At 38.9% G+C, this 24,449-nt stretch overlaps 1 long non-coding RNA gene and 2 other non-coding genes across 3 annotated transcripts in view; all 3 read right to left on the bottom strand.

Moving 5' to 3' along the window:
* The window catches only part of LOC116101160, a 91,202-nt gene that overhangs the window by 11,914 nt on the left and 54,839 nt on the right, over nt 1–24,449 (bottom strand). The gene's annotated exons all lie outside the window — the stretch shown is intronic.
* LOC116104240 lies at nt 1,819–1,923 on the bottom strand. The gene has a single exon (XR_004123762.1). It is a non-coding gene; the product is annotated as a U6 spliceosomal RNA (small nuclear RNA).
* Nucleotides 13,220–13,352, bottom strand: LOC116104368. The gene has a single exon (XR_004123871.1). It is a non-coding gene; the product is annotated as a small nucleolar RNA SNORA17 (small nucleolar RNA).

Here is a 24,449-nt window from a genome sequence, read left to right on the forward strand (position 1 = left end):
AAATAACAGGAAGCAACAACTACTTTTCCTTAATATCTATTAATATCAATGGACTCAACTCTCCAATTTTTTTTTTGATTGGGTTGTTTGGTTTTTTTGAGGTTAGCTTCTTGAGTTCTTTATATATTTTGGCTATTAGCCCCTCAAAGAAGGTATCACTATTTGTAGATGATGTGATTGCATACATAAGCAACCACCAAAATTCTACCAGAGAACTTCTACGGCTGAGAAACAACTTTAGCAAAGTGGCTGGATATAAAATTAACTTAAACCAGTAGCCTTCCTTTATACAAATGATAAATGTGCTGAGAAAAAAAATAGAGAAACAACATCCTTCACAATAGCTATGAGTTATATAAAATATCTTGGGGTAACTCTAACCAAATAAGTGAAAGATCTGTATGACAAGAACTTCAGGTCAATAAAGAAAGAAATTGAAGAAGAACTCAGAAAATGGAAAGATCTCCCATGCTCACGGATTGGCAGAATTAACACAGTAAAAATGGACATCCTACCAAAATCAGTTTACACAATCCCCATCAAAATTCCAACTCAATTCTTCACAGCCATAGTAAGAGAAATTCTCAATTTCATATGAAAAAAGAAAAAACTCAGGATAGCAAAAACAATTCTTCACAATAAAGGAACTTCTAGAGGAATCACCATCCCTGACCTCAAGCTATGCTATCAATCAGTAGTAATAAAAACTGCCTGGAATTGGTACAGGGACAGACAGGTTGATCAATGGAATAGAATTGAAGACCCAGAAATAAAACCACACACTTATGGAAATTTGATCTTTGACAAAGAAGCCAAACATAAACAATGGAAAAAAGAAAGCATCTTCAATAAATGGTGTTGGTATAACTGGCAATCAGTATGCAGAAAAATGAAAATAGATCCATATTTGTTACCTTGCACAAAGCTCAAGTCCAAGTGGATCAAGGACCTCAACATAAAATGAGATACACTGAATCTAATGGAAGACAAAGTGGGGAAGAGCCTCAAGCTCTTTGGCCCAGGGAGAGGGGATTTTTTAAACAGCATTCCAATGGCTCAGACTCTAAGATCAAGAATTGATAAATGAGACCTCATAAAACTGAAAAACTTCTGAAAGGCAAAGACTTCCTTGTCAAGAGGACAAATTAGCAACCTACAGATTGGGAAAAACTCTTCACTAACCCCGCATCTGATAGAGGACACTTCCTATTCTTAGACACTCATGTACCTTAGGAGTACGCCCAAAAGGTAGGGTCCATTAGAAAGTAATTCCTGTGCTTCATGGTCTGCTCTTCCTTCTCCACACTATGGTATTCTTTAGGTAAGAACTCATCTCCTGGGACTAGTAAAATATATTATTTCTAGGGGATTTAAATTTTTACTTCAGTATTATGGGGAAACTGGAACAATTTATGAGTATAAAAGTGCATAAAATGGCAGAATTTGTCTTATTTCTGGGGGAAGATATACATACCCTGTCATCCAAACAAATAAATAGCTTCATAGAACTGCCCAAGAGAAGATGATGAGGTTGTAATTGTAAGAACAAATCTTCTGAAACACTAGATATCCCACAAAATCTAAGTATTGATTATAACATTCTGTTCTTCATGATACTTATAGAACATCTAAAATGTCTCTTTCTAAACAAGTGAGCAAAGTAATACAATGCTGTATTGGTTTCCTTTTGCTGTGTACAGATAGCCAGAAATTTTGTGTCTTAAAATAACACACACAGTACTGATCTAGAGATCAGAAGTCTCAAACTCAGGTGTTTTATTTTTGTGGATGTACTTCTTTTACTGTGGGTAGGATGCTGGAAAGAAAAACCTTCTCACATGCATGCCATCCTTGCATAGGGACCATGCTAATCGTCTCTGAATTGTCCCAATTTCAGTATACATGCTGCTGAAGTGCGAACAAGTAAGTAAATATCAGATTATGTAAGGCAAGAATACATTCTGGAAGTTTCTCTATGCAGAAGAAAAAGGTTATATATACATATCAATTTCTACATATTAAACCACAAAACCTATAACAAACATTAAGTTTTTCTAATTTGGAATTGATATAGCAGGTCATGCACAGGCAAAATAATGATATTATTAAGCTTGAAATTTTCAGATAAAATAGGAAAAAAGTGATCCTAAAGAGAAGTTTTGTAGATAAACAGACACACAGACATATGTATACACACACACACACACACACACACACACACTTTCTCTTATAACTGTAACTTTGGGCCCCCTTCTCTCAGAACAGACCACAGGATCACAGTCTAATTTCTTAACATTATATGCTAAACATAATCACTACTTTTCTTGATTAAAGGCTCTACTTTTTTAATTTAAATGCTTAAATATTTAGCGAGTCTGTGTTGCTCAGAGTTAACACAATGTCTTTTGTTTGTTCATTCTTTACTTTTTATACCATTCATACTTTCAAGGTTCAAAGGACCATGTTCTTTCTTTTTTTTGCTTTTTTGAGACAGGACCACGTTCTTAAGAGCAGTTATTAAAATTTATAAAGTTGTGGAGATGTCTCAGTCAATATAAACCAGTCACAGAAACCTGAGGATATAAGTCCTAACTCTAACACTCATTTTAAATGGCAAGCTAGCTGGTGTGAGTTTGGAATCCTTGAGTTGGGAGACAGGCAGATCTCGGAGCACTCCTGGTCAGCCAACCTAACTGAACATGCAAGCTGCAGGCTCAGAGACCCTGACTCAAAAAGTAAGATGGAAAATGAGTGATAGACAAACTTCACACACACACACACACACACACACACACACACACACACACACACACACACGTATACAGAAGTGCAAGAAGAAATAAGTAAGACAAAGGGTAAAAATTATCTCTAACAGCACTACGTTTACACTTCTCTAGATAATTCTGTGCTTTAAAAAAGCATGATCATGCCATGCTTTATAGAATTGCACATGAAACTGGAAGATATTTTCGATGCTATCTTAATCCTTGTATTTTTCTATCAAGGAAATGTGGTTCAGAAAAGAACAACATATTATATAAGCATCCAAATGCTGGTTTGTTGAGGCTGGAGTTAGAAGCCAAGTCTCTGGCATTGGCCTAAGCATACACCTTCATAGTAATGATACTTTGAGACCATGCTATGTGCTAACCATGTCACATGCATTGAGTCCTTTATATTTCCCAAGCCCTCCAGAAGCCAGATACTTATCAGCAATCCTATTTTGTAAGCAAGGGAAATACAGTGCAGACAGTTAAAATATCTTCAGTAAGGCTGAATGCTGAGCAGATGGTTAGGCTGAGTTTAGAAGTCATGCTGGCCCTGCAAGCCGGACTGCTACTCTATGTAGAAACACCCACACAAGCACAAGAGCTTCCTACGCTTGTACCTGCACCCTGCCTAAAACCATATTAATAAATCATTCCACCATGTGTGCTCTTTGGTTGGTGGTTTAGTCCCTGGGAGCTCTGAGAATACTAGTTAACTCATATTGTTGTTCATCCTAAGGGGCTGCAAACCCTTCAGCTCCTTGGGTCTTTTCTCTAGCTCCTTCATTGGGGAACAAAGGTTCTATGCCCCAGTGTAGGGGAATGCTAGGGCCAGGAAGTGGGAGAGGGTAGGTTGGTGAGCAGGGGGAGGGGGGAGGAAACAGGGTCTGGTTCTTGTTTTTGTTTTTGTTTTTGATATTTTTTTCAGAGGGGTAACCAGGAGAGGAGATATCATTTGAAACGTAAGTAAAGAAAGTATCTAATAAAAACAATCATTCCAGGATATCATATCTCTGGAATTCTTATTCTCAGATTAGCTCTTTCAGGATATTCAATATCCACTGCTTGATTGTTGACTCTCTGTAATTTATCTAGGCTTAAAAACCAAACCTATCCAACAGTAGGAATCAATACTTCAAATGGGATGGGGAGAATGAAAGTACTGCACCTGTGGCACCTCCAGCACCTGCAGCAGCTCTGCATCACTCACTGCATCTTTCATAGCAATTTGGGTCTTTGAACAATTTCAAAATCATTGTCTCTTTAATACTGATTTGCCCAACAGTTATGACCACTGGCAAATCCATGTCACCAGGGAAAACTTTGCAAGGTATACAATTGACATGCCAGTGTAAAGGGGAAAACCCAGAGTTCCTCAGGTTGATCTTAAATGACAAGATGTATTTCCAGGGGGAAAAAAAGAGAAGAAAAGTTCTGAAGCTAAAACACATCTCCCAGTATTCTTCTATGTTTGTCCCCTGAGTCGTTTCATCAGAACAGGAAGAACACTTTAGAGACAGACATTTTGTTGTCATTTGCTTTCACTCTTCCAACAGTATTGTGAGGGAACTGCTACTGTCCACATGTCCCACATTATTAAAGCAAGGGAGAGTGCAGAGGGTTGTTTTTGATGTTATAGTATACAGAATATTTGTGATGAGGTGACTGTGGCACACAGGCTTACTCTACCCTAACAAGGTAAACATGAGGGGCATCTCCACTGGGAGGCTGCTCCCACTTCAAACTAGACACTGGCCAGTGCACTTTTAATAGCCTCTATGCAAGCCCCACTACCCCAGTTTCAATTTTGAAAGCAGCAACAACAACAAAATGTACAAACAAACACGCAAAAATACAGTTTAGCTTCAAAAAGCTTGACACAGCATGAAGGTAGGGAGGAAGAGAGAGAAACCATGAGTAACATAATTAAAAGATTAAAGGCAATTTACAGATAAACCCTAGACAGAGCCAAAAGCATCTTTAATCTCAAGGTCACTTATGAAAGATCATTTTTAAATTTTTATTAGTTCTCAGGAAATGATTGTGGTCATATCCACCTTCCCTCCCCACCTCTCCCAGGACCCACCCTCCCTCCTGCCCATCAAAGTGTCTGTTCTCTTTTTGTCCCCCCTCATCAAGGCCAATTCGTGCTGCCAAATGCTCTACTGTGTGTGGCCTTCTATTTGAGCATAGTTCAAAAGGTTAGTTTAAAGAATCATCTCAGTTTGCCAGCATCCTTTTGTAAGGTCCTCAGAAACAGAAATTCATCTGCGGTGACCATGACAACAAACTTTCTTTCATCTAGGCCTTCCCCCACCATACTGTGTTCACAACAGAGAAAGTAGAAAGGAGACAGATTCTCTATGCTCTGTAGGCACTCTTTTGCGATAAAATTGCTTTTGCATTCTTAATTACATATAGTAATTGGTTATCATAGACTTTCTAAGCTAGTCATTGTTAAAGATTACCACACTCAGTCCTCTGAAATCCTTATAGAGCAAGCCTAAGGCCTGAGTTTGAATCAACAGCACTCAGATTAAAAAAATATATTGGTTGGCCATTGAGGCACATTCCTGTAGTCACAACATTGGGGAACAGAGACACAAATAACTCTGGAGTGTCCAGGCCAGCTAGGCTTGCCAAATCAATAAATTCTGTATTTAGTGAGAGATTGCCTCAGAAAAGAAGGTAGAAAGTGGATTATCAAAGAAAACACCCCACTTCAAACTCCAGCCTCCCTATACACACCCACTGCAGGAGAAAATTGTCCTTCTTTTTTACTGTTTGAGAATGCCATGCATACATATAATATAAGCATGTAGAGTTGAGTTTGACCCAACCCTCTTCTACAGTTCCTCCTCCACTACCCACCCCCCCCCATAGCTTTTTCCTTATGACTTCATGGGCTTTGGTCTTTAAAACCTAGAGTCTACTGTGTCTGTACGTACCTAAGTTTAGGACCACGTCCTGGAGCATGGGTTAGCCTGTCACACTCTTAATCCTTGGAGAGAACTGAATTGCCCCCCTCTAGTGCTTATCAATTGAAAAGAGCTTGGGAGAACCACTTTTAAAGAATGAGCTAATGAAACATTTTCTAATAATTCTATTATTGGAACTGTCTATTTTCATGTCCAAAGATGAAAGATTAATTTAATTATTAAAATTAAGCTTACAGATTACCATAGCTGAGGTCAGTAAGAACTACAGGTGACAAGGGAGTACACTTGGATTGGTGGTGTAACTCAATAGTAGACCATGGCTTTAGTGCATGAAAACCCTGGACTTGAATGTTAGCACCACACATACACAAAATAATCCACTTGTTTCCCTGTGTATGAATGTACATATCACACAGACAGACAGACAGACAGACAGACAGACAGACACACACACACACACACACACACACACACACCAAGGTATGCAATGAAAAGACCGGTGTTTTCAAATTCTTTCTTAATAGGTATTTTCTATTGCTTTCCACACTAACATTTTGAAATAAGCAATGCTTTTTATTTTTTCTAGTTTGTGTATAAGAAATTAAAAAGTAAAGAGACAAGAAAAAAGGCAATAAATGAAATATTGCACAAAAAAGAAGAGGAAGAGGAATAGGAGGAGAAATTATTCCAGGAAGAGGAATCAAAACCAGTTGCTTAAAGCAGCAGAAGAGGAAGGACAAGAAGAATTGAACTGCATCAGAGAAAAGTGATGAACACTTCATAGACTACTAAGACAGGCATAATTAGATGGTGAGAGAAAGTAAAACTTAGTAATTGCTTGGATTCTTTGAGACACCATAGCCTGAGCAAAAAGACAGAACTGGGCTGTAATGAGGACTTTGAAGTCTAAAATAATTGAGAAGAATATGACAAAACTCCCAGTCACACCTCCTGGGGGTTGGCCTACACAATGACACTGTCGCCACTTCTAGGAGGACTTCTCTCACCCACGACAGGAATCTACAATAACCTGTGCTACCTTGTAACATCATGATTTATTGTAATTAATTACTAGTCAGTAAGAAGGTCAAACCATTCCACACAAGCATTATAATCTGTTCACCGTTGACACCACAGAGCCCACTGGAGCACAGAATCCTCAATAATGTGTGTTTTATTAATTACTTAACTACAAATTAAGGTAATGAGAAAGCTTGCAAATTAGATTATTGATCCATACCGCTTTTATTTGTTAATTGTGCCTTGGAAAAACTTTGACAGGTCAAGGGGTGGTAATAAAACAGGCAAGAGAGCTCCAGCCAGGTAAATCCCTGGTGGGAAGAGGGGAGTCATTCGGCCTGGTGAAAGTGATTGGCAATTTCATAAAGGAAACTTTAATAATCATGAAACATTTAAAACCCACAAAAGACAGAGATCAAGAAAGACAGAGCAACTGTGAAAGACAGTTGCATTTCACAGGAGGAAATTATTCAGCTTATCATCCACTGATACTTTGTTGGTGATCTCAAGCTAGAGTCTAAACTGAGTAAACAAAAAGTCTCTGTGAGTATTTTAGAAAGTATGTGCTGATCAATATGGACTATCCCATGTTTGTCTAGAAATATTCTTGCCTAGCCATCCAGATTTTCTTCATGGTTCCCATCAAAAGACAGTGCTGAGAAACCTAATTTCTGGATGGTTTGTTTGGCACATAAGAGAAACTTGATAAAAATGGATTAAGCAAATTACCTATAAATACTATTAGTGAAACCATCTCCTGATGGCACTTTGTATGTTTTCTTTCTTATATTAATTCATGTTCTTCTATCTTAGTGTGTATATTTCTTCTGATCTACGGGTCTACCAACTCTTTTTTCTAAGAAAGTGTCCCAGTGTCCCGTATTTAACTATAGGTATGTGAAGATGTTTTTTAATGTGATCAACCGGGACAATGTGGAAAGAAAATTTTTACTTGTCAATCATGCCTTGGAAAAACTTGACAGATCAAGGGGTGCTAATAAAGCAGGAAGGAGAGCTCCAGCCAGATGGCTCCCTGATGGGAAGAGGAGAGTCATTTTGGCCCTGGTGAAAAGTGATTGGCAATTATACCCACAGAACAAAAGACCAGGCCATCACAGGTCCCAAACCCAGCTTCAGGGTTTGGCAAGAAAGAAGCTCTCCCCTTGTGGGACAGGTCAGTAGTGGAGAAATTCTATTTTGTATCCTTCCATGGCTCAAAGCCCTGTGTCCAGGTGCCATCTTAAGATGGACCCTATGGTTAAAACTTAGCCACCCTGGCATCATTACCCCACTCTGGCTTCCCATTATCCATCAAAGATCTTAGACAAGACATACAGAGTGCAGTGTGAAAGACAGAGCTAATTATTGACTGAAGCAGGGCATTCTCAAGGGGTAAAAGTTGACCATGGTGTAAGAGATCATTGAAAAACTGAATGTGCTCACAACAGAAAGTATACAAAAGGCAGAGAGACCACTGAATCAATTAAATTACATTTTCAGCAGGCTTTGTATATTTCTAAATCCTGTGGAAGAGTTTTTCTGTGGGACTTGTTTAGAGTTGTTTTGTTTTGTTTTGTTTTGTCCAAGTAAATGATGGTCCCATTTTTATCAACTTTTGCAGAAAGGGCAATGGTGTACTGTGTTCTGTATTAGAAATTTTTTTTCTAGATAACTTCATAAGGCTTAGGTACTAAGTTTAGATAGTTTTCAACTAGTGACCTACTGGGCAGTTGAAGATATCATACATCCTCTAAGGGACAGAGATATTACTCAGGTGCTATTTTCCGATCCATCTATAGAATTCTACAGTTCTAATTCTTGGTTTTATATGCTGTTGATTATAAGGAAGAAGTCCAGTCCTAACGTCCTTGAAGCTTGCCAGTATCTAACTAGGTACCTAACACCAAGAGCTGGCAAACAGGAAAGAATCATTAAGCAGGGATTCTGAAAGCAGCATTCTGCAGTCTAGTCTCAGAGGCAGCTGTGGGTGGCAGCTGTGGAGGGTTTGAAAACTCAATATTGACAAACTTAAAAGTGCTTAGGAACATGTGGCCTGTAGCCCGCGCAGTCGTCTCGCCAGCAAGAAGACACACGGACACTAGGTTCCTTCTGCAGCAACGTTTTATTTGTCTCCATCCATAGGGAAAAAGGGTCGAGCCCAAAATCCGCACTGCTTATATACACCACAGTGCGGCGTATCTGCCCACAGCGTGGCGTGTCTGCTCATGATTGGCTGTTCGCTCATTACCCTACGTAATGCCCCGGGATGGGCCGTGACATGGCGTCCTTTTCACTCCATGCACATGCGCAAACAGTTGTCCACTAGGAGTTAACAGAGGAAGTAGGTGCCATCCTGCCATGGCGAATGCCTCTCAAGATTCACGGCTCCCCACAGTGGCCCTCCCTCTGGAGCTAGGATCTGAACTCATCACCTGAAGTAGCTTTGGAGTTTGGTAGGCTGAACTTGAGGACTGTGGGTAGAACAACCACTGGAGGTAAATCTCTTCCATGAGGTTTACTGCTGTAGAGAGAGAATTCTGATTCTACATCCATAGCAATATCCATATCCATCTGATGCACAGTACATTTTGAAAATTGAAGGCAGGATGATCTAGACACATGCCAGTGGTTGCATACTGCTTGGCAAAGCACTAAGGAGACATCACACACCAATGTAGTGCAAGGTCAATGCTAGTATACACAGGAAATACTGTAGTTTATAAGTTCAAAACTCCCTGACCCTCCCTCATCTACACTACAGAATCTAAATTGAGAGGACCCAGAGATTGAATAAAATTAAAAAGCTTTAGCATAGCAAAGGAAATATCTGCAAAGTGAAAAGATAGCCTAGAGAATGGGAGAAAAAAAACCTAGCTGTCCATCTGACAAAAGATTAATAACTAGACTCTAAAAATAAAATTAAAAAGTTAAATATCAAAGAATTGAATCAATAAATGAGCAAATGAGAAAGCTGTGGAACAAAAAGTAGTAGCACCCCCAAATGAATAGATGGCAAGAAATAATCAAACACAGGGCTGGAGAAATAAGCAAACAAATGAAAAACAATACAAAGAATCAATCAAACAAAAAGTTGGTTCTTTGAGAAAATCAATAATATTGACAATCCCTTGGCCAAATTAAATGAACTGTAGAGAAAAAATACACAAATTAACAAAATTAGAAAAGGGAACATAACAACAGACCCTGAGGAGATCCAGAGAATCATGAGAACATACTTTTAAAAAACACCTAATTGAGAAATCTAAAAGAAATGGATAATTTTCTTGATAGATATTACTTACCAAATTTAAATCAAGATCAGATAAGTAATTTAAACAGACCTTTATCCCCTAGTGAAATAGAAACAATCGTTAAAAGTCTCCCAACCAAAGAAATTGTTATATGGTTTTAGTGCAGAATTCCATCAGACTTTTAAAAAAGAGTTAACTCGGGGCTGGCGAGATGGCTCAGCAGTTAAGAGCAGTGACTGCTCTTCCGAAGGTCCTAAGTTCAGATCCCAGCAACCACATGGTGGCTCACAACCACCCGTAATGAGATCAGATGCCCTCTTCTGGTGTGTCTGAAGACAGCTACAGTGAATTATGCAGAAGCAAGCGGGGCCGGAGCGATCAGGGCCGGAGAGCAGCCACACACATGATGGCTCACAGCCATCTGTACAGCTACAGTGTGCACATAAAATAAATAAACTAAATCTTAAAAAAAAAAAAAAAAGAGTTAACTCCGATACTTATCAAATTATTCCAGAAAATGGAAGCAGAAGGAACAAGCCACAGTTATTCTGATACCTAAACCACATTAAAAAGCCAGCAAAGAGAATTACAGGCCAGTTTCCCTTATAAATATATATGCAAAGATTCTCAATAAAATAGTTGCAAACTGAATCCAAAAATACATCAACAAAATCTTCCACATGATCAAGTGGATGCAGAGATGCAGGCATGGCTCAACACACATACATCGATAAATGTAAACCACTCTATATATAGGTTGAAAGACCTAATCCACATAATCACCTCATTAGATGGAGAAAAGACCTTTCATAAAACCTAACGCCCCTTCATGGTAAAAGTCCTGGAGAGATAAGAGATGCAGGGGACATATGTAAACATAATAATGTCTGTTTACATCCAGACGATAGCCAACATCAAATAAAGTGGAAAGAAAGTCAAAGCAATTCCACTAAAATCCTGAATAATACGAGGTGTTTACTTTCTCCACGTCTATTGAGTATATAGTACTTGAAGTCTTAAGCCACAGCAGTAAGACAACTGAAGTAGACCAAGGGGAAAAAATTGAAAACAAAAAAGTCAAAATATCATTATTTGCAGATGATATGATAATATAGATAAGTGACCCTTAAAAAGTCCACCATGAAACTCTTACAGCTGATAAATGCTTTCAAATTTTCAAAGTAGCAAGACACAAAATTAACACAAAAACATCAGTAGCCTTCCTATATACAATAGACAAATGAACTGAGAAAGAAATTGTAGAAACAACACCTTTCACAATAGCCTCGAAAAATAAAGTCTCTATGATAACACTTCCCAAGAAAGTGAAAGATTGCTATTATAAAAACTTTAAGACATTTGAAAAAAGAAATTATATCAGAAAACGGCTTCCAGTTAGGGTTTTTTTTTTATTGGATTCTTGAATATAGAAACGTCTGTGTCCATCCACTTAAATACATTTCATGTACTTTTTCTTTGCCTCTATTTCTTGTTTGGTTGTTTAGTCATATTCTGATTGTTTTGTTGTTTTTTTTTTATTTCTAACATGTATTTTATTCCTTCAATACCTGCATGTTTTCTTTCAAAGAAAAAATGGCTTTTTATTGGTTCTCTGTGAATTCTACATCATGCATCCCAATCTAATTCATCTTCATTGCCCCTCATACCCGCCTTTACCCTTGCAATCACACCACCACCACCACCACAACCCCAAAGGAAATAACTCATTGTAGAAGCAGCAAGTTTGTCACAGTGTGTCCTGGATACTTCCTTGCTGGCAAATGTTCATTGCAATGACTTGTTGGTCTGGTACAACCAACTTCTGGCTTCTGCTACTCTATCAATACTGGAACCTCACTGGCTTCTCTTGGATATCCTGCTATTGACCTGTGTTGTGGAGATCCTGTAGTTTTGTATCTGTACAATTAGCCCCTTCATCTATTCTAGCAGTTCATCAACAGAGTAGATGTTGGGGTAGGTCAATTCAAAGCCCAGGATCTGGGCCTGAGAGTTATTTGAGCTGGTCAGCCTACAGGCTTCCCACTCTAACACCATCGGGGCCAGCTTACCAGCAAACCTGCAACCAGGACCAGCTCTAACTCTGCTTCCCAGGCAATGTGCAAGGCCCAATCTCCTGAATTTTGTAACCTGTGGGGGACATGGCCAGTTCTCCTACTCTCATGACCCTGGGGACAGTTCTCTCACCTGCCATAGATGGCAAGAAATGAAGAAGGGGATGAGGACATCTCTCCCTTGTCTGAGTCACCACCCAGTAAACAAGAAGCAGGGCCAGCTCACCTGCACATCAAGGACCAACTCTACTGTACTGCCCATTCTTCAGAGTGCTGCAGCTGGTGAGGGTAGGGATAGCTCTTCTGCTCTCATGACACTAGGACCAGGTCTCCCACCTGCCACAGGTGGTGGGGGAAAGGGGAAGGATATCCCTTCCTCATTCACACCACCTCGTGAGATGACTGGAAGCTCTCCCATGCTTGAGTCCTAGAGGCCGGCTCACCTGCAAATCCTGCAAGGTGTGGCCTGATCTTCTAATTACTGTAGCTGGCTCAGTAGGAGGGTCAGCTCTCCTGCTCTCATGTCCCCAAGGACATCTCTCCACAACGTCCAGGTGAGGATTGGGGCCAGCTGTGCACAGCCCTCAGACATCAACATGTTCCTGGGCTACAGCCTAAACTAAAGATGTCTGCCTGGACTTTGGTGGTAACAGACCCCTGTTGCTGCAGGGTCATGGGCAAAGTCCAAGACCCCACCATGCTCCCAGGTAGCATCACCAGCTACTCACATCAGGCTGTTCCTCACTTCCTTTGAGTCTCCAGTTCTACCTTTCTTCATTGTGCCCACATTCTTCTGTTTCTCTTTCTCTTCCATTTCTCTACCACTCACTTGCTCCTCTTTGTGGCCCTGGGCTTTCTATGTGTCTTAGATCATCTCAGGAGTGCCTGTGCTGTATCCATGCATTATGGCACTGGGTAGGATTTATCGTGACTGTGGTCTGGTGCCCCTAGGCCTAAGCAGTGCCAGCCTGGTGGCCATCTCAGGCTAGCTTCCTGTCTGGTCCCCATGGTGCCTGTCTACTGGTTGCCTGGCCTGCCAAAATGGCCCCTTTCAAAAGTTGTCTGTCTCAGACTCACCCCTGCCCTAGTCATGAAGTCCCGAGTGGGGTTCCTCTAGTCTCTGGCTTGCTTCCCACCTGGGAGTCTGTCCAGAAACATTCTTTTCTGGCAGTGTTAGTTTACTAATCACTCAGATGTCCCTAGGTCAGAACACTGAGTGTAGACATAGTGTCTCTCCTCTCTACCGCCTACTGATGTACATGTGACACACAGCAGAACACCTGCAAAGCCTCTAGGGATAGGTGCCTGTCTGTTTTGTAATGAAATGGTATGTATCTGGATGGGAGAGGAGGTGGGAAAAAAACTTGGAAGCAAAAACCTTAATTAGAATATACTGTAATGAAAAATGTTTTCAATAAAAGAACAAGTGTAAATGGGAAAATGAATTATAGACAGGTTTCCAACAATAAATATAAATGTCCAATAAACATTGTAAAAATATCCAAAATATTTGACCATAAGAAAATAGAAAGTAAACATACCTTGAGAAAGCAAACAACCAAAGTTTGTGAGTATGTGGAAAAGGAAGAACCTGATATACTGAAAACCAATGGCAATGAAAATGGGAAGAGTCACTATGGAAGTCAGTTAGGAGCTTCCTTAAAAATATAAAAAGAGAATGTCCATTTGATCTTGCTATATCACTAGTGGATATATCCTGTTAGAGCATGGCAGAGATACTTGCACACTCGTGTTTAATGCTGAATTATTTGCAATAGCCATGATATAAAACAAGCCTAGATGCCTATCTACAGATGCAGGCCAAGTAAAATAATTAAGAAAATGGAATTTTAATCACCCATAAGGAAAGTGACTTTATCTCATTTGTAGGAAAATTAGTAGAAATGGAAATCATCATGTTTAGTAAAATTAGACCATTTATAAAGGTAAATGCCAAGTTCTCTCTGATATGCTGACCTCTATGGAAATCTAAATATACATGAATATTTGTTTTTGTGTGACATGAAAGTAACAGGATCCAGGCAGTGATGGCACATGCCTTTAATCCCAGCACTTGGGAGACAGAGGCAGGAGGATTTCTGAGTTTGAAGCCAGCCTGATCTACAGAGAGAGTTCCAGGACAGCCAGGGCTACACAGAGAAACCCTGTCTCAAAAAAACAAAAACAAAAACAAAAACAAAAAATAAACAAAAACAAAGAAAAAATAACAAAAAAAAGGAAAAAAAAGTAACAGGAAACTCTAAGAGGGAGGAATGGACTTAGAAGGAGAACAAAGATGCAAGAGAGAGTAAAGGCAAAGAAAAAGAAAGTACTACACAATTTCTCTCATATACAAAAAGTAAATTAAATATATATGTTATATATTTCATGTCAATGATATGTACATAAATACATAAATACACAAAAGGAAAGAATAACTGGGATTAAGGTTAGGAAACAGGAGTAGGAGTGTTACAAATATGATTAAGTATAACATTTTAATATGTGCAAAATAATAATGTGTGGAAATTCCATAATGAAACCCATTGTCTTCTATGCTAAAATTACTCTTAAAAACTTTAAGAAACAAAATAAAAACTATTAATAAACATAATAGTTTCACAAATGTGTGTAATTTTTATATTAAGAGAAACAGCTGATGTTAGTGAGGGGATTAAGCTTGTTAATATGTAACATATCAAGATATTAGACAGAAGCACGCCTTAATAAAAGCCAAATGCACTTTATCCTAGTCTCTTGTACATGTGAATAGTCTAGCAACAAGCCTGTGCACAAACTCACATACACAACACCATTCATAAGTTATTCAGGAAATCTTAAGTCTTTCCTAAGATACACACTCTTATGAAAATTGCTGATGCCAAGATGCCAAGATGCCAAGATGCCAAGATGTGCTTGCAGACAAGGGCATAGTTGTCCGCTGAGAGGCTCTACCAACCACTGATTAAGACAGATGCAGATACTCACAGCCAACCATTGCACTGAACCCGGGGACCCCAATGGAAGAGTTAGAGGAAGGACTGAGGCAGCTTAGGGGGATTGTAACCCCATAGGAAGAACAATAGTATCAACTAATCAGACCTCAGAGCTCCTAGGGACTCAGCCACAAACCAAAGAATATACATGGGCTTGCCCATGGCCCCATCTACATATGTAGCAGAGGACTGCCTTGTCTAGCTTCTGTGGGCCTCTTTGCACATTTATATATATATATATATATATATATATATATATATATATATATATGTGTGTGTGTGTGTGTGTGTGTGTGTATATATATGTATATATATATGTGTATATATATGTGTATATATATATACATATATATATGTTTCATTGTGATTTGGACTCTGTGTTCTTCAGTGGGGTCTGTTCAGCACCATTCTGGATACACCTAAGAGACCAGCCTAGAGCCCTCACTCTCAGTCCTCTAACAGCATTGTGATAGCAATACGTAATTCCTCTGCTAACCCTTCTTTGATAACTCTGGTTTATTTAACAAAGAAGCTAAGATCCCAGGAAGGAAATAACTTATGCACAAGCATACAGTTACCTACAGCCATGCTACTTGGAACTAACCTGATTTCATCAGAAATACACAACTCACTGCCAGTGGTGTGGCATAGTAATCCTGGCATAGTAATTCATAACTGACATTTTCTTTTCACAGGGTTAGCAGAGGAATTACGAATTGCTATCACAATGCTGTTAGAAGACTGAGAGTGAAGGCTCTAGGCTGGTCTCTTAGGTGTATCCAGAATGGTGCTGAACAGACCCCACTGAGGAACACAGAATACAAATCACTATGAAATTAGCCAGCACCATAGCCATCCATTCACTGTGCAATAGTCTATGAAGGCCACCCATCTGGAGTGCAAATATCCAAATTGATAATTCCAAAATTAGAATTGTGTTAATAAGCCATTATGGGATCCAGGAACTCTGACACTGAAAAGTGAAGAGTGGAATCAGCCCCTGAAATATCAAATCCCATGTGGCTAACAATTACACCAGGCTGCCTTCCTATGCAGTCTTGCAAAACTGAATATCAAGATATCATGTTGGTAGAACTTCTCTCACACCTGGGTGTGATGAAATCTTGGAAATAGAGTGGTAGCACTCTTGAGCCTGTGTGATACGGATACATAGCAAAGGCTGAGACAATGTGCCAAAAGATAATAGCCTATCCTAACTATGGAACAATCTATATCTGGAGTTACTGAGTTTCCATCACAGAAGATGCAACCTATGGAACCAAACGATCTGTCACCGGGCATGTAGCAGAGAAGACTGACTTTGTCTGCTCATTCTTATACACCGATGAGTATTTCAATCCTCTTGTTACATTCCTGGAGACTCTGATTAGGTCTGTGGAAGGTCGCATAAATCTGTATGTTCTCTCTTATATGCAGATCATAGCATATAATGTACACATGTATGTACTTGAACAGAAGCTCATGAGGATAAACCCTAAAAGAAACAGCTAAGGTCACCTCACATTGATTCTTAAGCAACTCCCTTATCCCAGGTCTCTGTCTCCTCCTGGAGATGCCTCCCACCTCCTCACCCTATCAGTTTCAGATTTCCACTCATTTTCATGATCATCTGGCCATCTCTCTTGTCCTTCTCCACACCTGCTCCTGAGCTCCCCGTTCTTCTCCCCATCGCCTCTCCCTCCCAATTCTCTCCCTCCATCTGCCTCTTATGACTATTTTATTCCCTCTTCAAAGTGAGATTCAGGCATCCTTGCTTGTGCCTTCCTTCTTGTTTAGCTTCTTTGGGTCTGTGGAGTGTAACATGGTACCTGTATTTTATAGCTAATATCCACTTATAAGTGAGTACATACCATGTATGTCCTTTTGGGACTGGGATACCTCACTCAGGATGATATTCTCAAGTTCCATCCATTTGCCTGCAAAATTCACAATGTTTTTGTTAATATCTGAATAGTATTCCCTTTTGTAGATGTACCACATTTTCTTATCCATTCTTCTGCTGAGGGACATCTAGTTGTTTCCAGTTTCTGCGAAAAAGTTTTTATGAACATGCTTGAGCAAGTATATTTGTGAGATGTTTAAGCATGCTTTGGGTATATGCCCAGGAGTGGTATAGCTGTATTTTGAGGTAGAACTATTCCCAGTTATCTGAGAAACTGCCAACCTTGAGGACTTTTATGGAAGAATATGGGGAAGGATTTCTGACACCAAAGTTGATAGACTCTCCACAGGAAGACCAACAGAGTAAACTAATTTGGACCCTTGAGGCTTTCAGAGTATGAACCACCAATCAAAGAATGTGTACAGGCTGGACCTAGGCCTCCCTGCACATATGTAGCAGATGTACAATTTGATCTTTATGTAGGTCCTAAAAAACTGGAGCAGGGGTTACCCCCAAAGCTGTTGTTTGTATGTAAGATATATTCTTCTAGCTGAGATGTCTTGTCTGGCCTCAGAGGGAGAAGTGCCTAGCCTTGCAGAGACATAAAGTACCAGGGTAGTGGGATACTCAGGGGAGCTCCACCTACTCAGAGGAGAAGATGAGGGGGTTGCAGAATGAATATAGGAGGGGATGATCAGTAGGGGGACAGTGAGTGGGATGTAAAGTGAATAAGAAAAAAATTAACTTTTTAAAAAAGGAGACCAAGTATGGTGGTTTAAATAAAATGGCCCCTGAAGGCTCATATTTTAAATACTTGGTCTGCCATTAATGGAACTATTTGGAAAGGACTGGGAGGTGTGGACTGTAGGAGGAGTATGTATGTCACTGGAAATGGGTTTGGAGGTTACAAAAGCCCATTCCATTCCCAGTTAGCATCTTTGCCTCTTGCTCTGGGTGAGACACAAGCTCCCATCTACTACCCCAACACCATGGCTGCCAGTCTACTGCCATCTTCTCCACTATGGTGTACTGAAGGAATTATTTTAACATAAATATAAATAATTCATTAATCCAGCAGCTGTATTTTGTTACCTTTATTACCTTTACTAGTCCCCCCAAACTACTAAGATATATTAAAATTGCCTTGAGCCAAATACTGAGCAATTATTACTCCATTCTAAACCTGCAGGCTAGTTTGGCTTCCTCCTAGACAATATCCCCACATTACTTGAATTTTTTTTCATTCTTTTTTGTTTCAGCTCTCTTCTCCTGATACTTCCTTGATTTCTCTTTATGTCTCCCACACTTCCTCCCTGCCTCTTTCCCCACACCTTCTAAAATCAGAAGTCCCACCTCATTCTCTCTAAAGCTTTGTATTAACTCATTGGCTTTTATTGCCAAGGCAGAGAATGAATGAGGAATGCTGTTTAAATATTGAGACAGGGGCTTCTAAGAGTAAAAATAGCAAATCCATGTCCAGATTGAAACCACATATTGGGATAGAGAAATCAGCATTCAAAATAATACAAGGATAAAACTTTACACAGTGTACAAAAACATTGTGCCAAAATGGTGGTCATGGACTTTAACATTCCAAGACTGTTATCCTCTAATAAACTCTTTGTTCTGTACTTGTCTTGGTCATGGTGTCTCATCACAGTGGTAGAAATAATTGAGACACACAAAAAGGTAAAAGAATCAAGGAAAACCAAACAATATCAACAACAACAAAAAGCACTTGGGACACAGAAGAGGGAAGGAGACTGAAGTGAGGCTCAAAGGGAAAGGGAAATACAAGAGGTGGAGTGGAGAGGATTAACCAAAACAAATTCTGCTTGAAAGTGGCATACTAATACCTAATACTTTGAACATTGATTGAAAGACCGAAATAAATATTTTTCAAAAGAACCATTTGACTACAATATCAAAATTCATCTTCAATCTTGTTTATTTAAGTCCCTTGGCTCTACTCAAGACCTTTCATACTACACACAACTGTGTGTACCACATTCACATTTTAATACAATGTTGTGTTTGGTTGACTAGGGATCCTTGAAAAGTTACACTATAGGTAGCAGTTCACTGTTTTCTGTCACCTTCTTTGCTAAGCACCTGTTTATAAATGCTGGAGTAATAGAAATAAGTTCATCAGTTATTCTACTGAAGGCAACCTTTCACTGAAATTCATGACATTGCTCCACCAGGGGGATTCACTTTTCTCCAGGGGGTTGGAGGGCTACAAACCAAAGGAAACCAGAACTCTGAGCCACACTGTAGAAAAGTCACTTTAAAGATCTGTTTTCTTTGTACACCTAATTCAGCTAGTAGATGCCTGTGGGTTTACCTTCTACACAAGTAAGGAAGTCCAACATTCTTATCTAATATACATTCTTGTCCTTGAAAGGGTAGACCCCACAGAACAGTAAATAGAAATGGGTTTCATTTCTGAGATCAAAGTGAGTTGGTGACCCCAATGATTATTCCAAAGAATTTACATGCAAAATCAAAACTAACTAAGCAATAATAAGTGTAAGATTGTTTTACTGAGATTGCAGGTCCTTCTATAAAAAGATTCATGTGACCTAAATGTCCTGGTTCTATGGCATCCAAGTTTGAAGGGGGAAAAACCCTTGAATTTGGCCCTATGCTACAGACTGAGAAACTTGGCAGGACCCAGAATAAGAAAGCTGGCTTTGGTCTCAAGTGCATATTTGTTTGTTTAGATATGATGTTGAACCATCCAGGCCTACAATTGCGGTTTTTTGCAATTTAATTTACTTTGGCATTTTCATCCTACATTTGTTCAAAGCCAAGATTGATATTGCAAAAGTAAAATACACACCAGGACAACAACAAAGACTTCTCTGCACTGACGTTTAGTGTCTAATACTGAGAGTTTGTACACTGAAAGTTGGAACCACACATAAGCATGCAAATGTGCGACAGATGGGGGATTTTTTCTTTATGCTAAAGTCACATTCTAACAATGACTTTCTTACTCATCTGTTCTTTCAGAGTCTTTCCAAATATACTGTCTAATTATTATATTTCTTCAAACAATTTTCAAATAATAGAACTTAATATATTAAGTTTAAAAGGGGGGAAAGGAAAAGAGTTTGCCCAATGTGGTGAGCAGATTATTAGCTCCTAAATATATGCACAACCTAATCTTCGTTTCCAATAATGGCCATGCCTTTATAGACAAAGAACTATAAAGATATGGGGATCCTGGATTTACATACTGGATGCAATATTCTCACAAGTGCCCCACTTATGTACAAAGAATTGACAGAAAATAATGAAAAGCAAAATGGACAGGGAGAGACGGGGAAAGAAGAGCGAGCACCTCATGAAAATGTTAAAGAGCCAGCTTCAGTGATGACCCAGAGGTTAAATTAATGACTCTTCCAGAGGTTGCAAATTCAACTTCCTGCACCCACACCAGGCAACTCACAACCACTCTGTACAAGCTCCAAGGGTCCTTCTCCATCTGCTGAAGCCACCTCACACATGGGTGCCACTGGGGTTACCTGATATGTTTGAATACAAGCACACACACGCACACGCACACACACACACGCACACACACGCACATATATACACACACGCACATATACACACACACACACACACATACATGCACATATAAATAAATAAATACTCTTTAAAAGATGTCAGTGAGTGTTGTCTAGTGACAACATAGGGGATGTATGCTTCCTTTAAAGTACTGTATACCACAGAATTATATCAGCTCCCACATGTGATTATAAAATCTTTACAACCAAAAAGCTTATTTAAGAAAAATTAAAATGCAAGTGTCATTAGTGTTGCAATTGCTATTGTAACCTTCTCAGTAGAGAACATGAGAAGATAAATGGGAGAGTAGCTTTGCCAATGGTGTTTTCATCTCAAAGGACCTACTATGGCCCTGATCTTTATAGCTGGAGGACTATTATCTCACACCATGTGCTGATGAGTAGTTGAGCCTAGAGGCTGCAGGAGCATCCAAAAGGCATGGCACTGATGGGTTCCTAAGGCACCCTGGACCATTTGTCTCAGCCTAAACTGCAGAGTAGCAAAGATGAACAGTTTCCAGCAGCTCACATAAATACTGACCTATAATCTACATTAAAACAGATAACTCAGTGTACTAATGTCAAATTTTGTTTGGTATTAAAATAAAACATTGTATATATTATTAAAGAAGTTGGTCATTACTTCATTTTTAAGAAAAATATTCCTTTGAAGAAGTGGCCTTGTAAGTCAGGCTTTCTTTTTTTTCCATAGGCCATTAATACAACAGGAACTAAGCATACCTCGCTAGTCACTGAATACAATTGTTGCACTGACCCAATTAAAAAAGTGATTTTATTTTTAGTATTTTTGTTGGGGTGCTGGAAAAACGTCACAGCAGTTAAAAGCACTGGATGATCTTCCACAGGGCCTGGGGCTGATTCCCAGCACATAACAGCTCACAACCATATGTCACTCCAGTCCTAAGGAACCCACTGCCTCTCTGGACTTCTCCAGCACCAGGTAGCACACAGACATACATGCAAACAAAATATTCATATACATAAAATAACCAAATCTTTAAAAATTAAAAGGAAATGGTCTGGGGGAAGGGGTTTTCTAGCTTCAACTTCCCCCATTTATTCATCACTCTTACAATATTTGATATATAAAATTTATCCCTATATATAAAATCTGGTTTTAAATATTGTAAAATAAAATATTAAAATATACAACTTGTTAATGTTTATCACCAGCTGAACTGTGGTCCAGAGATGAACAACCAACCAGAAATCAACAGCATCCTCATGGTGTACTGCTTATGAACACAGCCTGTTTATACGAAGGCTAGATTTAGGAAACTAAACTGTAGTAGTACTTAATGAGGCACTTTATAAGCAACAGAAATCAATTGAAAAAGTGAATTGCCAGTAATTACTGTGACTAATACTAATTAAAAAGTGTCTAAATGAAGACGTGACACAGGCATAAAATTTGAATCAGATTATGCAAAAAGCCTAACTCAGACAATCTGGAAAGATTGTAACTTGCCACAGGTCAGCTATTGGTAAAGATCCCACTAGTCCTCAAGTTGTCTATGCCTTAAATCAATGAGTGGAGATCCCTCTAAACAGTAAGCATCCAGCCAAATGGAACACCCATAACTGAAGTAAGCAAGACATCATTCAAAGTAACTACCAGCAGATGCTCCTGCAAGTCTATTAGAGGGGATGTGCCCTCCTATGCAGTCAAGACGTATTTATAGAACAGACATTACTAGAAATAATAAAGACAATTCAATCACATCTGCATTGAGAATCTGAGCTAAGCTGTTACAAACTCTACACATTTGGCAAAGGCTCTAATGTAGAGAATATGCAACATAGAGAATGATGTGCTGTATATTTTTGGTCTTGTACGATTTCCCACCTGCTGCTTGTAAAATATTTCCAACTAGCTGAAAGGAGCAACTTCCCTAACATTTGGTGAGACTGGCTTCATCCTGCCTTCACAAAGTGGTGCTCAGTAATCATGGTCTGACTAAGGTCACTCTGTGTGCCTGCTCACAGTGATCAGAGCATCGTGGCACAGTTGGGCATGCTGTGCATGGCATGTCAATGATTGGAAAGAGCCTGGCTTTGGTCTGGAGTCAAGAACAAAATCTTGAGTTTCTGGTACTTTCTGGGAAAAATAAAATCTGGATATGAAAGAAAGAAAATAGAAAAGAAAAGAAGAAACAAATAAACAAGAAGTGGAGAGGAAGGGGATAGTTTAGGTAGAATCCAAGAAAGATGAACAATCATGCCCAATCTGTTTATAGATTTTAGCTGCAGAAACCAAAACAGCGTCCATTAAAATAAATGAATAATAAATAAACAAATCTTTTAAGTCTCAATTATTTTATTTGCAACTGAAGCAATACCATGTGTGGAACAAATATTAGCCCCCAAATCACCCATCAAATATAAATAACAACAGGGAAAATAATACCAATCACATCAGAATAGATTAATTTTCATCTGTTCACATTTCTCTGGTCTAACTAATTTATTTGCAAGAGACACTTGAAATTACATATCATATTTTGTTTATAGTAGTTAGATCTTATTGTTTATAAACTATAACATAGTATTCTACAGCCTTTCTCCTGAGATCACTACTTGATTATAGTCAATCTCTTATTTTTCTAGAAATAAATAAATAGAAAAGATCAAACTAAATGGCCACATTAGACAGGAATATACACGGACTTTCTAACCTTGTACAGTATTAGCTTTCTGGATAGTCAGTGACTACCTGTGCTGTCATACCACTAGGGTCTTGCTAAGGATAAGGAATTCAATTCTTGCAGTCAAGCATCCTTATCCTCCAAGTTTACTTCATCTTCAGAAATGACTAACACTAAATGGCTATGCAATTTTGTCTCATGGAATTCTACAAGCTTCCTTGTTCTTCAAACTCAAGGTCATCAAGCTATGCCCTTCTCTGAACTTAGAAATCAGAGTCCTTCTCTGAACACTCCTGATTAATGTCTGAGCCTTCAGGTTTCCACTGTTCTGTAAAGTCTATTTAGTCTTAGTCCATGTTGTGACTCTGATTTAATACCCTCTTAATGTGGAACTTGGTCTGAAGGTGAAGATCACAAATTGATTTCCACCAAATTTTAATACTAAAATGTGGTTTCCATCATCCTAAATCAATATTTTATTCTTGTGGCTTTAAAGCTCAAATTAGGAATAAAACGTCACAGAAAGGAAGAAATGGGAGTAGGTTCTTTCAAAGGCAGAGATGCAAAGTGGGCACATGTAAAACAACAGCTTCAACTAAATTTTTGTTTTTCCAAAGAACCCAGACAAATTGAAAAGCTCTCTATCCAAAAGTGCAATTCCTGTACCAGAGTGCCATATATCATTCCTTAACAGAGCAATGTACTTATACATTATGCATTTGATATGGAAGCAGAAACAACTGATTAATTCAGCTAGATTGAAGAAGCAGGTTATCATAATCACCATTATCATCATCTTTAGGATCATTATAATATTTATTGACTATTTACCATCCTATTATGTAGACACTACTGTAATTTACATATATAGATTTTTGATGGGAAATGAGTTCTAGACAATTTGTCTGAATTCTGCTAACAATACCTAAAAATGCCAGGTTGGCAAATACAAAACTTGTGATTCTCAGAAGCAACTATTGACATTCAGTAAAATTCCTAAGCATCTAGTCTTCATACTGGCAAGACAATGAGAGAGAAACACTTCAGAAACCTTCACAGCATGGAGTATGCAATTAAAATTTCTACTATGGGATTCCAGGATCCTAAAGGGAAACTTATAAAGACGAGGCCTGGAGTATTGGTACACGCCGTTAACACCTGTACTCAGGAAGCAGAGGCAGATGGATCACTGAGTTCGAGGGCAGCCTGGTCTACAAAGCTAGTTCCAGGACAGCCAGGATTATTGCACAGAGAAACCC

Source organism: Mastomys coucha, unplaced genomic scaffold (genome assembly GCF_008632895.1).
Source record: "Mastomys coucha isolate ucsf_1 unplaced genomic scaffold, UCSF_Mcou_1 pScaffold21, whole genome shotgun sequence".
Taxonomy (NCBI): domain Eukaryota; kingdom Metazoa; phylum Chordata; class Mammalia; order Rodentia; family Muridae; genus Mastomys; species Mastomys coucha.